The sequence below is a fragment of the Schistocerca americana genome, chromosome 10 (genome assembly GCF_021461395.2).
Source record: "Schistocerca americana isolate TAMUIC-IGC-003095 chromosome 10, iqSchAmer2.1, whole genome shotgun sequence".
In the NCBI taxonomy this organism is placed as follows: Eukaryota; Metazoa; Arthropoda; class Insecta; order Orthoptera; family Acrididae; genus Schistocerca; species Schistocerca americana.
This window is the reverse complement of record NC_060128.1, coordinates 21,072,608-21,087,443: the sequence shown is the minus strand read 5'-3', so window position 1 is coordinate 21,087,443 and position 14,836 is coordinate 21,072,608.

Below are 14,836 nucleotides of genomic sequence, written 5' to 3'. Positions count from 1 at the left end.
TCCTGTGACACTAGTTATAGATTCCGATGCTTCACTCCAGGCTTACTGTATCCCTTGGACCTGCTTATTGACGATGAAACACAGAAATTGCATAGGAATTAAATAGTAAAGGCACAATGCCGACTTAAGTACAAGAAGACTGACACTTCTTACTGGCTACGCTTTGAACCATTCTTATGACACTAGTTATGGCTTCCGATGCTTCACTTCAGGTTTACTGTATCCCTTGGACATTCTTATTGACGATGAAGCACAGAAATTGCATCGGAATTAAATAGACAAGCACAATTCCGACTTAAGTACAAGAAGACTGACTCTTCCTACTGACTATGTTTTGAACCATTCCTGTGACACTAGTTTTAGATTCCGTTGCTTCACTACAGGTGTACTGTATCCCTCTGACCTTGTTATTGACGATGAAACACAGAAATTGCATCGGAATTAAATTAAAAAGGCACAATGCCGACTTAAGTACAACAAGTCTGACTCTTCCAACTGTCTATGTTTTGAACCATTCCTGTGACACTAGTTATAGATTCCGATGCTTCACTTCAGGTTTACTGTATTCCATGGACCTACCTATTGACGATGAAACACAGATATTGCATCGGATTGAAATACAAAAGGCACAATGCCGACTTAAGTACAAGAAGACTGACTGTTCTTACTGACTATGTTTTGAACCATTCCTGTGACACTAGTTATAGATTCCAGTGCTTCACATCAGGTTTACTGTATCCCTTGGAACTTCTTCTGGCGATGAAACACAGAAATTGCATCGGAATTAAATACAAAAGGCACAATGCCGACTTAAGTACAAGAATACTGACTCTTCTTACTGTCTATGTTTTGAACCATCCCTGTGACACTAATTATAGATTCCGATGCATCACTCCAGGTTTACTGTATCCCTTGGACCTTCTTATTGACGATGAAACACAGAAATTGCATCGGAATTAAATACAAAAGGCACAATGCCGACTTAAGTTCAAGAAGTTTGACTCTTCTTCCTCTCTATGTTTGAACGATTCCTGTGACACTAGTTATAGATTCCGATGCTTCACTCCAGGTTTACTGTATCCCTCTGACCTTCGTATTGACGATGAAACACAGAAATAGCATCGGAATTAAATACAAAAGGCACAATGCCGACTTAAGTTCAAGAAGACTGACTCTTCTTACTGTCTATGTATGAACCATTCCTGTGACACTAGTTATAGATTCCGATGCTTCACTCCACGTTTGCTGTATCCCTTGGACCTTCTTAATGACGATGAAACACAGAAGTTGCATCGGAATTAAATAGAAAAGGCACAATGCCGACTTAAGTTCAAGAAGACTGACTCTTCTTACCGTCTATGTATGAACCATTCCTGTGACACTAGTTATAGATTCCGATGCTTCACTCCAGGTTTACTGTATCCCTTGGACCCTCTTATTGACGATGAAACACAGAAATTGCATCGGAATTAAATACAAAAGGCACAATGCCGACTTAAGTTCAAGAATATTGACTCTTCTTACTCCCTATGTTTGACGATTCCTGTGACACTAGTTATAGATTCCGATGCTTCACTTGAGGTTTACTGTTTCCCTCTGACCTTCGTATTGACGATGATACACAGAAATTGCGCCGGAATTAAATAGAAAAGGCACAATGCCGAATTAAGTACAAGAAGACTTACTCTTCTTACTGTCAATGTTTTGAACCATTCATGTGACACTAGTTATAGATTCCGATGCTTCACTCCAGGTTTACTGTCTCCGTTGGACCTTCTTATTGACGATGAACCGCAGAAATTGCATCGGAATTAAATACAAAAGGCACAATGCCGACTTAAGTACAACAAGACTGACTCTTCTTACTGACTATGTTTTGAACCATTCATGTGACACTAGTTATAGATTTCGGTGCTTAAATTCAGGTTTACTCTATTTCTTGGACCTTCTTATTGACGATGAAAGACAGAAATTGCATCGGAATTAAATACAAAAGGCACAATGCCGACTTAATTACAAGAAGACTGACTGTTCTTACTGACTATGTTTTGAACCATTCCTGTGACACTAGTTATAGATTCCGGTGCTTCACATCAGGTTTACTGTATCCCTTGGAACTTCTTCTGGCGATGAAACACAGAAATTGCATCGGAATTAAATACAAAAGGCACAATGCCGACTTAAGTACAAGAATACTGACTCTTCTTACTGTCTATGTTTTGAACCATCCCTGTGACACTAATTATAGATTTCGATGCATCACTCCAGGTTTACTGTATCCCTTGGACCTTCTTATTGACGATGAAACACAGTAATTGCATCGGAATTAAATACAAAAGGCACAATGCCGACTTTAGTACAAGAAGACTGACTCTTCTTACTGACTAAGTTTAGAACCATTCCTGTGACACTAGGTATAGATTCCGATGCTTCACTTCAGATTTACTGTATCCCTCTGACGTTCTTATTGACGATGAAACACAGATATTGCATCGGAAGTAAATACAAAAGGTACAATGCCGACTTAAGTACAAGAAGACTGACTCTTCTTACTGACTATGTTTTGAACCATTCATGTGACACTAGTTATAGATTTCGGTGCTTAAATTCAGGTTTACTCTATTTCTTGGACCTTCTTATTGACGATGAAACACAGAAATTGCATCGGAATTAAATAAAAAAGGCATAATGCCGACATAAGTACAAGAAGACAGACTCATCTTACTGTCTATGATTGGAACCATTGTTATGACACTAGTTATGGCTTCCCATGCTTCACTTCAGGTTTACTGTATCCCTTTGACCTTCTTATTGACGATGAAACACAGAAATTGCATCGGAATTAAATACAAAAGGCACAATGCCGACTTAAGTTCAAGAAGATTGACTCTTCTTACTCTCTATGTTTGAACGATTCCTGTGACATTAGTTATAGATTCCGATGCTTCACTCCAGGTTTACTGTATCCTTCTGACCTTCGTATTGACGATGAAACACAGAAATAGCATCGGAATTAAATACAAAAGGCACAATGCCGTCTTAAGTACAAGAAGGCTGACTCTTCCTACTGTCTATGTTTTGAACCATTCCTGTGACACTAGTTATAGATTCCGATGCTTCACTCCAGGTTTACTGTATCCCTTGGACCTTCTTATTGCTGATGATACACAGAAATTGCATAGGAATTAAATAGTAAAGGCACAATGCCGACTTAAGTACAAGAAGACTGACCCTTCTTACTGACTATGCTTTGAACCATTCTTATGACACTAGCTATGGCTTCCGATGCTTCACTTCAGGTTTACTGTAGCCCTTGGACATTCTTATTGACGATGAAGCACATAAATTGCATCGAAATTAAATAGAAAAGGCACAATGCCGACTTAAGTACAAGAAGACTGACTCTTCCTACTGTCTATGTTTGAACCATTCCTGTGACACTAGTTATAGATTCCGATGCTTCACTACAGGTTTACTGTATGCCTCTGACGTTGGTATTGACGATGAAACACAGAAATTGCATCGGAATTAAATAAAAAGGCACAATGCCGACTTAAGTACAACAAGTCTGACTCTTCCAACTGTATATGTTTCTAACCATTCCTGTGACACTAGTTATAGATTACGATGCTTCACTTCAGGTTTACTGTATCCCATGGACCTACCTATTGACGATGAAACACAGATATTGCATCGGATTGAAATACAAAAGGCACAATGCCGACTTAAGTACAAGAAGACTGACTGTTGTTACTGCCTATGTTTTGAACCATTCCTGTGACACTAGTTATAGATTCCGGTGCTTCCCATCGGGTTTACTGTATCCCTTGGAACTTCTTCTGGCGATGAAACACAGAAATTGCATCGGAATTAAATTAAAAGGCACAATGCCGACTTAAGTACAACAAGTCTGACTCTTCCAACTGTCCATGTTTTGAACCATTCCTGTGACACTAGTTATAGATTCCGATGCATCACTCCAGGTTTACTGTATCCCTTGGACCTTCTTATTGACGATGAAACACAGAAATTGCATCGGAATTAAATACAAAAGGCACAATGCCGACTTAAGTACAAGAAGACTGACTCTTCCTACTGTCAATGTTTTGAACCATTCCTGTGACACTAGTTATAGATTCCGATGCTTCACTTGTGGTTTACTGTATCCCTCTGACCTTCCTATTGACGATGAAACACAGAAATTTCATCGGAATTAAATACAAAAGTCTTAATAACGACTTAAGTACGAGAAGACTGACTCTTCTTTCTGACTATGATTTGAACGTTTCCTGTGACACTAGTTATAGATATCCATGCTTCACTTCAGGTTTACTGTATCCCTTGGACCTTCTTATTGACGATGAAACACAGAAATTGCATCGGAATTAAATACAAAAGGCACAATGCCGACTTAAGTTCAAGAAGATTGACTCTTCTCACTCTCTATGTTTGAACGATTCCTGTGACAGTAGTTATAGATTCCGATGCTTCACTTGAGGTTAACTGTACCCCTCTGACCTTCTTATTGACGATGAAACACAGAAATTGCATCGTAATTAAATAAATAGGCACAATGCCGACATAAGTACAACAAGACTGACTCTTCCTACTGTCTATGTTTTGAACCATTCCTGTGACACTAGTTATAGATTCCGATGCTTCACTTCCGGTTTACTGTATCCCTTGGACCTTCTTATTGACGATGAAACACAGAAATTGCATCGGAATTAAATAAAAAAGGCAGAATGAGGAACTTAATTTCAAGAAGACTGACTCTTCTTACTGTCTATGTATGATCCATTCCTGTGACACTAGTTATAGATTACGATGCTTCACTCCAGGTTTACTGTATCCCTTGGACCTTCTTATTGACGATGAAACACAGAAATTGCATCGGAATTAAATACAAAAGGCACAACGCAGACTTAAGTTCAAGAATATTGACTCTTCTTACTCTCTATGTTTGAACGATTCCTGTGACACTAGTTATAGATTCCGATGCTTCACTTGAGGTTTACTGTATCCCTCTGACCTTCTTATTGACGATGATACACAGAAATTGCATCGGAATTAAATAGAAAAGGCACAATGCCGAATTAAGTACAAGAAGACTTACTCTTCTTACTGTCTATGTTTTGAACCTTTCATGTGACACTAGTTATAGATTCCGATGCTTCACTCCAGGTTTACTGTCTCCCTTGGACCTTCTTATTGACGATGAAACGCTGAAATTGCATCGGAATTAAATACAAAAGGCACAATGCCGACTTAAGTACAAGAAGACTGACTCTTCTTACTGACTATGTTTTGAACCATTCATGTGACACTAGTTATAGATTTCGGTGCTTAAATTCAGGTTTACTCTAGTTCTTGGACCTTCTTATTGACGATGAAAGACAGAAATTGCATCGGAATTAAATACAAAAGGCACAATGCCTACTTAAGTACAAGAAGACTGACTCTTCTTACTGACTATGTTTTGAACCATTCCTGTGACACTAGTTATAGACTCTGATGCTTCACTTCAGGTTTACTGTATCCCTTGGACCTTCTTATTGAAGATGAAACACAGAAATTGCATCGGAATGAAATACAAAAGGCACAATGCCGACTTAAGTACAAGAATACTGACTCTTCTTACTGTCTATGTTTTGAACCATCCCGGTGACACTTGTTATAGATTCCGTTGCTTCACTCCAGGTTTACTGTATCCCTTGGACCTTCTTATTGACGATGAAACACAGAAATTGCATCGGAATTAAATACAAAAGGCACAATGCCGCCTTTAGTACAAGAAGACTGACTCTTCTTACTGACTAAGTTTAGAACCATTCCTGTGACACTAGGTATAGATTCCGATGCTTCACTTCAGATTTACTGTATCCCTCTGACGTTCTTATTGGCGATGAAACACAGATATTGCATCGGAAGTAAATACAAAAGGCACAATGCCGAATTAAGTACAAGAAGACAGACTCTTCGTACTGTCTATGATTTGAACCATTCCTGTGACACTAGTAATAGATTCCGATGCTTTGCTCTAGGTTTACTGTATCCCTTGGACCCTCTTATTGACGATGAAACACAGAAATTGCATCGGAATTAAATACAAAAGGCACAATGCAGACAAAAGTACAAGAATACTGACTCTTCTTACTGTCTATGATTTGAACCATCCCTGTGACACTAGTTATAGATTTCGATGCTTCACTCCAGGTTTACTGTATCCCTTGGGCCTTCTTATTGACGATGAAACACCGAAATAGCATCGGAAGTAAATACAAAAGGCACAATGCCGACTTAAGTAAAAGAAGACTGACTCTTCTTACTGACTATGTATTGAACCATTCCTGTGACACTAGTTATAGATTCCGATGCTTCACTTGATTATTACTGTATCCCTCTGACCTTCTTATTGACGATGAAACACAAAAATTGCATCGGAATTAAATACAAAAGGCACAATGCCGAATTAAGTGCAAGTAGACTGACTCATCTTACTGTCTATGTTTTGAACAATCCCTGTGACACTTGTTATAGATTCCGATGCTTCACTCCAGTTTTACTGTATCCCTTGGACCTTCTTATTGACGATGAAACACAGACATTGCATCGGAATCAAATACAAAACGCACAATGCCGAATTAAGTACAAGAAGACTGACTCTTTTTACTGTCTATGATTTGAACCATTCCTGTGACACTAGTAATAGATTCCGATGCTTCACTTCAGATTTACTGTATCCCTGTGACGTTCTTGTTGTCGATGAAACACAGATATTGCGTCGGAAGTAAATACAAAAGGCACAATGCCGAATTAAGTACAAGAAGACTGACTCTTTTTACTGTCTTTCATTTGAACCATTCCTGTGACACTAGTAATAGATTCCGATGCTTCACTCCAGGTTTACTGTATCCCTTGGACCTTCTTATTGACGATGAAACACAGAAATTGCATAGGAATTAAATAGTAAAGGCACAATGCCGACTTAAGTACAAGAAGACTGACCCTTCTTACTGACTATGCTTTGAACCATTCTTATGACACTAGTTATGGCTTCCGATGCTTCACTTCAGGTTTACTGTATCCCTTGGACATTCTTATTGACGATGAAGCACAGAAATTGCATCGGACTTAAATAGAAAAGGCACAATGCCGACCTAAGTACAAGAAGACTGACTCTTCTTACTGTCTTTGTTTTGAACCATCCCTGTGACACTTGTTATAGATTCCGTTGCTTCACTCCAGGTTTACTGTATCCCTTGGACTTTCTTATTGACGATGAAACACAGAAATTGCATCGGAATTAAATACAAAAGGCACAATGCCGACTTTAGTACAAGAAGACTGACTCTTCTTACTGACTAAGTTTAGAACCATTCCTGTGACACTAGGTATAGATCCCGATGCTTCACGTCAGGTTTACAGTATCCCATGGACCCACCTATTGACGATGAAACACAGATATTGCATCGGATTGAAATACAAAAGGCACAATGCCGACTTAAGTACAAGAAGACTGACTGTTCTTACTGACTATGTTTTGAACCATTCCTGTGACACTAGTTATAGATTCCGATGCTTCACATAAGGTTTACTGTATGCCTTGGAACTTCTTCTGGCGATGAAACACAGAAATTGCATCGGAATTAAATACAAAGGGCACAATGCCGACTTAAGTACAAGAATACTGATTCTTCTTACTGTCTATGTTTTGAACCATCCCTGTGACACTAGTTATAGATTCCGATGCATCACTCCAGGTTTACTGTATCCCTTGGACCTTCTTATTGACGATGAAACACAGAAATTGCATCGGAATTAAATAGAAAATGCACAATGCCGACTTATATACAAGAAGGCTGACTCTTCCTACTGTCAATGTTTTGAACCATTCCTGTGACACTAGTTATAGATTCCGATGCTTCACTTCTGGTTTACTGTATCCCTCTGACCTTCTTATTGACAATGAAACACAGAAATTGCATCGGAATTAAGTACAAAAGTCACAATAACGACTTAAGTACGAGAAGACTGACTCTTCATTCTGACTATGATTTGAACCTTTCCAGTGACACTAGTTATAGATATCCATGCTTCACTTCAGGTTTACTGTATCCCTTAGACCTTCTTATTGACGATGAAACACAGAAATTGCATCGGAATTAAATGCAAAAGGCACAATGCCGACTTAACTTCAAGAAGATTGACTCTTCTTACTCTCTATGTTTGAACGATTCCTGTGACACTAGTTATAGTTTCCGATGCTTCACTTGAGGTTAACTGTATCCCTCTGTCCTTCTTATTGACGATGAAACACAGAAATTGCATCGTAATTAAATAAATAGGCACAATGCCGACATAAGTGCAACAAGACTGACTCTTCCTACTGTCTATGTTTTGAACCATTCCTGTGACACTAGTTATAGATTCCGATGCTTCACTTCCGGTTTACTGTATCTCTTGGACCTTCTTATTGACGATGAAACGCAGAAATTGCATCGGAATTAAATACAAAAAGCACAATGCCGACTTAAGTACAGGAAGACTGACTGTTCTTACTGACTATCTTTTGAACCATTCCTGTGACACTAGTTATAGATTCCGGTGCTTCACTTCAGGTTTACTGTATTCCTTGGTCCTTCTTATTGACGATGAAACACAGAAATTGCTTCGGAATTAAATACAAAAGGCACAATGCCGACAAAAGTACAAGAATACTGACTCTTCTTACTGTCTATGATTTGAACCATCCCTGTGACACTAGTTACAGATTTCGATGCTTCACTCCAGGTTTACTGTATCCCTTGGACCTTCTTATTGACGACGAAACACAGAAATTGCGTCGGAAGTAAATACAAAAGGCACAATGCCGACTTAAGTACAAGAAGACTGACTCTTCTTACTGACTATGTTTTGAACCATTCCTGTGACACTAGTTATAGATTCCGATGCTTCACTTGAGGTTTACAGTATCCCTCTGACCTTCTTATTGACGATGAAACACAGAAATTGCATCGGAATTAAATACAAAAGGCACAATGCCGAATTAAATAAAGAAGACTGACTCTTCTTACTGTCTATGTTTTCAACCATTCATGTGACACTTGTTATGGATTCCGATGCTTTACTCCAGGCATACTGTATCCCTTGGTCCTTCTTATTGACGATGAAACGCAGAAATTGCATCGGAAGTAAATACAAAAGGCACAATGTCGACTGAAGTACAAGAAGACTGACTCTTCTTACTGACTATGTTTTGAACCATTCATGTGACACTAGTTATAGATTCCGGTGCTTCACTTCAGGTTCACTGTATCCCTTGGACCTTCTTATTGACGATGAAACACAGAAATTGCATCGGAATTAAATACAAAAGGCACAATGTCGACTTAAGTACAAGAAGACTGACTCTTCTTACTGACTATGCTTTGAACCATTCCTGTGACACTATTTATAGACTCTGATGCTTCATTTCAGGTTTACTGTATCCCTTGGACCTTCCTATTGAAGATGAAGCACAGAAATTGCATCAGAATTAAATACAAAAGGCACAATGCCGACTTAAGTACAAGAATACTGACTCTTCTTACTGTCTATGTTTTGAACCATCCCTATGACACTTGTTATAGATTCCGATGCTTCACTCCAGTTTTACTGTATCCCTTGGACCTTCTTATTGACGATGAAACACAGAAATTGCATCTGAATCAAATACAAAAGGTACAATGACGACTTTAGTACAAGAAGACTGACTCATCTTACTGTCTATGATTTGAACCATTCCTGTGCCACTAGTTACAGATTCCGATGCTTCACTCCAGGTTTACTGTATCCCTTGGTCCTTATTATTGACGATGAAACACAGAAATTGCATCGGAATTAAATACAAAAGCCAGAATGAGGAACTTAAGTTCAAGAAGATTGACTCTTCTTACTCTCTATGTTTGAACGATTCCTATGACACTAGTTATAGATTCCGATGCTTCACTTCAGATTTACTGTATCCCTCTGACGTTCTTATTGTCGATGAAACACAGATATTGCGTCGGAAGTAAATACAAAAGCCAGAATGAGGAACTTAAGTTCAAGAAGATTGACTCTTCTTACTCTCTATGTTTGAACGATTCCTATGACACTAGTTATAGATTCCGATGCTTCACTCCAGGTTTACTGTATCCCTCTGACCTTCGTATTGACGATGAAACACAGAAATTGCATAGGAATTAAATAGTAAAGGCACAATGCCATCTTAAGTACAAGAAGACTGACCCTACTTACTGACTACGCTTTGAACCATTCTTATGACACTAGTTATGACTTCCGATGCTTCACTTCAGGTTAACTGTATCCCTTGGACATTCTTATTGACGATGAAGCACAGAAATTGCATCGGAATTAAATAGAAAAGGCACAATGCCGACTTAAGTACAAGATGACTGACTCTTCCTACTGTCTATGTTTTGAACCATTCCTGTGACACTAGTTATAGATTCCGATGCTTCACTCCAGGTTTACTGTATCCCTTGGACCTTCTTATTGACGATGAAACACAGAAATTGCATAGGAATTAAATAGTAAAGGCACAATGCCGACTTAAGTACAAGAAGACTGACCCTTCTTACTGAATATGCTTTGAACCATTCTTATGACACTAGTTATGGCTTCCGATGCTTCACTTCAGGTTTACTGTATCCTTGGACATTCTTATTGACGATGAAGCACAGAAATTGCATCGGACTTAAATAGAAAAGGCACAATGCCGACTTAAGTACAAGAAGACTGACTCTTCTTACTGTCTATGTTTTGAACCATCCCTGTGACACTTGATATAGATTCCGTTGCTTCACTCCAGGTTTACTGTATCCCTTGGACCTTCTTATTGACGATGAAACACAGAAATTGCATCGGAATTAAATACAAAAGGCACAATGCCGACTTTAGTACAAGAAGACTGACTCTTCTTACTGACTAAGTTTAGAACCATTCCTGTGACACTAGGTATAGATTCCGATGCTTCACTTCAGGTTTACTGTATCCCATGGACCTACCTATTGACGATGAAACACAGATATTGCATCGGATTGAAATACAAAAGGCACAATGCCGACTTAAGTACAAGAAGACTGACTGTTCTTACTGACTATGTTTTGAACCATTCCTGTGACACTAGTTTTAGATTCCGATGCTTCACATCAGGGTTACTGTATCCTTTGGAACTTCTTCTGGCGATGAAACACAGAAATTGCATCGGAATTAAATACAAAGGGCACAATGCCGACTTAAGTACAAAAATACTGACTCTTCTTACTGTCTATGTTTTGAACCATCCCTGTGACACTAGTTATAGATTCCGAAGCATCACTCCAGGTTTACTGTATCCCTTGGACCTTCTTATTGACGATGAAACACAGAAATTGCATCGGAATTAAATAGATAAAGCACATTGCCGACTTAAGTACAAGAAGGCTGACTCTTCCTACTGTCAATGTTTTGAACCATTCCTGTGACACTAGTTATAGATTCCGATGCTTCACTTCTGGGGTACTGTATCCCTCTGTCCTTCTTATTGACGATGAAACACAGAAATTGCATCGGAATTAAATGCAAAAGGCACAATGCCGACTTAAGTTCAAGAAGATTGACTCTTCTTACTGTCTATGTTTGAACGATTCCTGTGACACTAGTTATAGATTCCGATGCTTCACTTCCGGTTTACTGTATCTCTTGGACCTTCTTATTGACGATGAAACACAGAAATTGCATCGGAATTAAATACAAAAAGCACAATGCCGACTTAAATACAGGAAGACTGACTGTTCTTACTGACCATCTTTTGAACCATCCCTGTGACACTAGTTACAGATTTCGATGCTTCACTCCAGGTTTACTGTATCCCTTGGACCTTCTTATTGACGACGAAACACAGAAATTGCATCGGAAGTAAATACAAAAGGCACAATGCCGACTTAAGTACAAGAAGACTGACTCTTCTTACTGACTATGTTTTGAACCATTCCTGTGACACTAGTTATAGATTCCGATGCTTCACTTGAGGTTTGCAGTATCCCTCTGACCTTCTTATTGACGATGAAACACAGAAATTGCATCGGAATTAAATACAAAAGGCACAATGCCGAATTAAGTACAAGGAGACTGACTCTTCTTACTGTCTATGTTTTCAACCATTCATGTGACACTTGTTATGGATTCCGATGCTTTACTCCAGGCATACTGTATCCCTTGGACCTTCTTATTGACGATGAAACGCAGAAATTGCATCGGAAGTAAATACAAAAGGCACAATGTCGACTGAAGTACAAGAAGACTGACTCTTCTTACTGACTATGTTTTGAACCATTCATGTGACACTAGTTATAGATTCCGGTGCTTCACTTCAGGTTCACTGTATCCCTTGGACCTTCCTATTGAAGATGAAACACAGAAATTGCATCAGAATTAAATACAAACGGCACAATGCCGACTTAAGTACAAGAATACTGACTCTTCTTACTGTCTATGTTTTGAACCATCCCTATGACACTTGTTATAGATTCCGATGCTTCACTCCAGTTTTACTGTATCCCTTGGACCTTCTTATTGACGATGAAACACAGAAATTGCATAGGAATTAAATAGTAAAGGCACAATGCCGACTTATGTACAAGAAGACTGACCCTTCTTACTGACTATGCTTTGAACCATTCTTATGACACTAGTTATGACTTCCGATGCTTCACTTCAGGTTTACTGTATCCCTTGGACATTCTTATTGACGATGAAGCACAGAAATTGCATCGGAATTAAATAGAAAAGGCACAATGCCGACTTAAGTACAAGATGACTGACTCTTTCTACTGTCTATGTTTTGAACCATTCCTGTGACACTAGTTATAGATTCCGATGCTTCACTACAGGTTTACTGTATGCCTCTGACCTTGTTATTGACGATGAAACACAGAAATTGCATCGGAATTAAATAAAAAGGCACAATGCCGACTTAAGTACAACAAGTCTGACTCTTCCAACTGTCTATGTTTTGAACCATTCCTGTGACACTAGTTATAGATTCCGATGCTTCACTTCAGGTTTACTGTATCCCATGGACCTACCTATTGACGATGAAACACAGATATTGCATCGGATTGAAATACAAAATGCACAATGCCGACATAAGTACAAGAAGACTGACTGTTCTTACTAACTATGTTTTGAACGATTCCTGTGACACTAGTTATAGATTCCGGTGCTTCACATCAGGTTTACTGTATCCCTTGGAACTACTTCTGGCGATGAAACACAGAAATTGCATCGGAATTAAATACAAAAGGCACAATGCCGACTTAAGTACAAGTATACTGACTCTTCTTACTGTCTATGTTTTGAACCATCCCTGTGACACTAGTTATAGATTCCGGTGCTTCACTTCAGGTTCACTGTATCCCTTGGACCTTCTTATTGACGATGAAACACAGAAATTGCATCGGAATTAAATACAAAAGGCACAATGCCGAATTAAGTACAAGAAGACTGACTCTTCTTACTGTCTATGTTTTCAACCATTCATGTGGCACTTGTTATGGATTCCGATGCTTTACTCCAGGCATACTGTATCCCTTGGACCTTCTTATTGACGATGAAACGCAGAAATTGCATCGGAAGTAAATACAAAAGGCACAATGTCGACTGAAGTACAAGAAGACTGACTCTTCTTACTGACTATGTTTTGAACCATTCATGTGACACTAGTTATAGATTCCGGTGCTTCACTTCAGGTTCACTGTATCCCTTGGACCTTCTTATTGACGATGAAACACAGAAATTGCATCGGAATTAAATACAAAAGGCACAATGCCGACTTAAGTACAAGAAGACTGACTCTTCTTACTGACTATGCTTTGAACCATTCCTGTGACACTATTTATAGACTCTGATGCTTCATTTCAGGTTTACTGTATCCCTTGGACCTTCCTATTGAAGATGAAACACAGAAATTGCATCAGAATTAAATACAAACGGCACAATGCCGACTTAAGTACAAGAATACTGACTCTTCTTACTGTCTATGTTTTGAACCATCCCTATGACACTTGTTATAGATTCCGATGCTTCACTCCAGGTTTACTGTATCCCTTGGACCTTCTTATTGACGATGAAACACAGAAATTGCATCGGAATCAAATACAAAAGGCACAATGAAGACGTTAGAACAAGAAGACTGACTGTTCTTACTGACTATGTTTTGAACCATTCCTGTGACACTAGTTATAGATTCCGATGCTTCACTTCAGATTTACTGTATCCCTCTGACGTTCTTATTGTCGATGAAACACAGATATTGCGTCGGAAGTAAATACAAAAGGCACAATTTCGAATTAAGTACAAGAAGACTGACTCTTCTTACTGTCTATGATTTGAACCATTCCTGTGACACTAGTAATAGATTCCGGTGCTTCACTTCAGGTTCACTGTATCCCTTGGACCTTCTTATTGACGATGAAACACAGAAATTGCATCGGAATTAAATACAAAAGGCACAATGCCGACTTAAGTACAAGAATACTGACTCTTCTTACTGTCTATGTTTTGAACCATCCCTGTGACACTAGTTATAGATTCCGATGCTTCACTCCAGGTTTACTGTATCCCTTGGACCTTATTATTGACGATGAAACACAGATATTGCATCGGAATTAAATACAAAAGGCACAATGCCGACTTAAGCACAAGAAGACTGACTCATCCTACTGTCTATGTTTTGAACCATTCCTGTGACACTAGTAATAGATTCCGATGCTTCACTCCAGGTTTACTGAATCCCTTGGACCTTCTTATT